The sequence below is a fragment of the Lipotes vexillifer genome, unplaced genomic scaffold, assembly GCF_000442215.2.
Source record: "Lipotes vexillifer unplaced genomic scaffold, Lipotes_vexillifer_v1.1 scaffold506, whole genome shotgun sequence".
Lineage (NCBI taxonomy): Eukaryota > Metazoa > Chordata > Mammalia > Artiodactyla > Lipotidae > Lipotes > Lipotes vexillifer.
Genome location: NW_006780679.1, coordinates 54394 through 58499, shown reverse-complemented (window position 1 = coordinate 58499; position 4106 = coordinate 54394).

Genomic DNA, 4106 nt, shown 5'->3' with positions numbered 1-4106 from the left:
TTGTGGCTCACCCCTGTCTCATGGTGGGCTGAAGTTCTCTTCCTCATATTGTGTCGTTCACCTCAGGGTGTAGATATTATATGTTTCTCTAAATTCTCTGACTGTATTAGTCTTCTCAGCCTGCTCTAACAAGATACTATAGAATGGGTAGGTTAAATAACAGATACCTGTTTCCTCACAGTTTTGAAAGATGGAAAGTCCAAGATCAAGAGGCCAGCTGATTTGGTTCTTGGTGAGGGCCCTCCTCCTGGCTTGTAGACAGCTACGTTCTCACTGTTTCCTCATATGGCAGATAAATTAAAAAAAAAAAAAAAAAGATATCTTCCTCTCCTTAAAAAGCCACTAATCCCATCATGAGGGTCCTACCCTCATGGCCTCATTTAACCCTAATTACCTCCCAAAGGCCTGTTTCCCTATACCATCACACTGGAGGTTAGAGCTTTAACACCTGGAATTTGGGGGAAACACAGTTCAGTCCATAGCACTGACCTCCTCTATCCTCTGTGTGTTAAATAATCTTGATCTCTCTTCCACCCCTTTCAACATTACTTAGCATCTTTACTAAAACAGTGCTTACTTTTTATACCTCAGATACTTTTAAAAGGAGATATTATATCAGCTCCCTAAGTAGAATACCAATATCATTTGCCATGAATAAAAGGTGAATTCATAAATACAAAACTATGGGGGAAAAAAAAAAAAAGCATGCTTTTCTAGCTCTTTCTTCTGGTGAAGAAATGCAACATGTGCAATTCAGGATTTGCCCTAGGTGTCCCAGATATCCTGTTACTGATAGAGCTTGAGAGTTGGTTCAAGCCATGAAGTTTTTGTGTGATCATACTAAATGACTTTAATCCAGTTTAGAATGTATCTAGAGTACGGAAAATGGGGAAGAATTGTGGCTCCTACGAATTTCTTCACTTTTCTTTTCTGAGTCCAGATTTATAGGTGTGAGTAGTATATATTTGTTTCTCGATGCGAGCTGTACTGGCTACTGCCTTGTTAACTTTGATTGGTGGAACCATGATCATTTAGGCTATTAACAGAAACTAGTCATGTGTTTTCAAAGAAACTGGTATAAATTAGAATCTTTCATTAAAGACCAATCAGCCATTTGCACATTTCAAAATTTGATGCCATTGCTTTCTTGATGGGTTAGCAAACTGACCATAAAATTCATCTAATCCTTTTTCTAAGGGTAAGAGTCAAGAAAATAGAAATCTATCTATATTAACAGCTTAAAATATTTATATTATCAATTCTGGCATAACTAGTTCAAGAGTAAGGTTATAAAGTGATTTACCCAATGTTGCTTGAAGGTTAGGCATAGGGAAGCAGCCAAGGAGTCAGCCCTATTACTGTCCGTTCAGATCTCTCTCTGCTTTCAAAGATTTAGAAAAGAATCAAAGAAGTGTTTACCTAAAAAAAGAATCAAAGAGGCCTCTAGCTCTAGGTAAAATGGCATAGCAAGATAAAGCACTTAAAATATACTGAGAAACATTTCATGAATGTTTTTTAAATGGACTCAGAACAAGTTTCTTAAGGAAGCCCACGAGTGACCCAGGATTGGAATCACGGACAGGGAATTAAGTGACTTCCTGGAAATAACTGAACACTTAGCTATGTAGGAGACAATGCAGTTGGTTCTAAGCATCTTGAAAGAGTAGTAGACAAGCGTCTTATAAATCTGGGCTGTCACTTAGAAACTCTGATCTCAGGCAAGGCATTGAACTTTACTGAGCCTCAGTTTTTCCATCTACAACTAACTATACTTGTATGGCCAAATTTCAGTGATCTATTCTGTACATGTATTTTCCTATCACTTCTGCTTTGTGCAATCTGGCTTTAAGTGTCAGCATTTCCTCAACTGATATACAGAGGAAGACAATGAGAATTAAAATGGATAATTTTCCTGTATTGTTGTTTTGAATGAAGGGGTTAGAGAATGTGTTTTATGTATGTGAAAATCTGTTGTTTTTTTTTTTATAATCTGTATACTGTCAAATAGTATGGTACATAGATTTGCATATTGGTAATATAACCAAATGTCAGAAAGAGTTTAGGGCATGAAACTCTGAACTTCAAACAAATTCATAAGCATCTGAACATATGCCCTTTTTTGTTTTCCTATAATGATCTTGGTAAAATAAATTCTAGGAGGCTTTTGACATATATATTTTTATATGAGAAACACTTTTTTCTGACTTAAAGTCAGTCACCAACTCATGATGGTATATTATTTTGTCATATAGAAAATTTTATTGCAATGCTCTATGTAATTCATTTATGTATAACTTATCTATCTCTTACAAATTCTACAAAAGACTTAATGCAACTGACAAAATGAAAATACACAACAGAAGTGTAAATATGAAAACAAAATGATTCAGGACAAGGGAAATGTAAATAAGTATGAAAAGTCAAAACCAGGGGCTTAATGACCTCGGATATGTCGTTACTTGCTTTCATGATGGTTGGTTTCATGTTGTCATTATTGGTTAGAGAGAAAGATGCTAGTCGCTTTAACATATATTTTTACATTTCATTCTAACACTAGCATCACGAAAAGAATTTCACCCTTTCCTTTCTGTAGGTGATGAGTCTTATTTTTACAGAGGTCCAATGATTTGCCTCAACTTTCCCAGCTAAAAAGTGTCAAAATTCTAAATTTGAAAACAGTGCTAATTCCAATACTAATTCGACACTCCACAAACACTGCTATACAATATCTAATTAGTATGAATTGATTCAGTGTTTGTCTTCTGCACCCCTGAGCTAATTCCTGTCCCTCACAACCCTGGTTCCCTTAGATAGCTTTATGTTTTTAGAAGCTGGGACTAAATATTTCACTTACGTAAGTTCTCAGAGTTTGTCTGAGATGTGTAGTGCTGAATAGTGTTTTCGGAAAATATTTAGGAGACGTGTAATAAGAAAAAATACCTTTGTATAGAAACTTATATAGGGGTGAGGGTGCTCTATGTATGGTGACAGAACTGCTATCAGGCTACTGTAAATCAGAATGACTGTCCCAGGCTCTGCTTGATTCTTTAGGAATCAAGTGACTATAGGGCAGAATGATACCTGATGGGAGAAGTGTATATATGGGCAATGGGAATTCTTTGACAATACTATCAGTGGCTTAATAAAGAATAAAGGCAAACACATAAAATTAGCATGCAAGCTCTGTTCTACACCTACCAATAAAACCAGGCAGATTGTAGAGGGCATGGGGGCAAGATTAGAATATAGAGCTAAGGGCAGCAGTATCCCCTCCCATATTTACATGGGAATTCTGCTTTCTGCCTTCAGTTTCTATGTAATGTAGTTTGCAGATTTTTTTTTCCATTCAGTTGATTCAGTCTGCCTTTGGAATTTTTATCAACCAGATTTTACCCCTGTGGAAGTGTGATCAGGAAGGAAGGGAGACCACATACTGCGATTTGCTTCATGCATACGCAGCTCTATTTTTATTGTATCTTAGTCAATGGAAATTAATTGCTAATTATCCAAACATTTCTATGATAATATTTCAAGCTCTCTTGTAGCAGATGTGGCCTCAACTATATCTGGAAAGGAGTAGATGGTATTATCTTTCTTGATGGGAATGATTGCGTAGGGCTTGAAAATTTTTTGCACCATTTTTTATTTCAGAAAGAAAAATGCCTATCCTCCTTTTGTAACATTTGTTAAATATTCATACTGACCAGAGTAATTATGCACTGACTATATTAGCAAACATATAACTCTGTCAGCTTTAAGAAATTGGGAAATGAAATTAAACAGTTTGTGAATAATACAATATATTTGGTTATATGCTCGCACAGACATATAGATTGTTAAACCATCAGCACGCTGCATTTGCAGTCATTGGCAATGACAGACTTCTCTTATTTGGGGACTCTCATGCTGAATTATTCTTTTCTTTATTGCATTAGATGTCTGTCCTTCAGTGTCTGAACATTGCTTTTTCATTTCCCCTTTATGAATGCTAATAATATACTGGATAGAGCACTGGCTATTTTTAGTAATTCAGCATTTCCTTATATTTATACTGTGAACAAACGAGAGAATTTAGCTCTGATTAAAACAGATAATTTTCTCTCTTT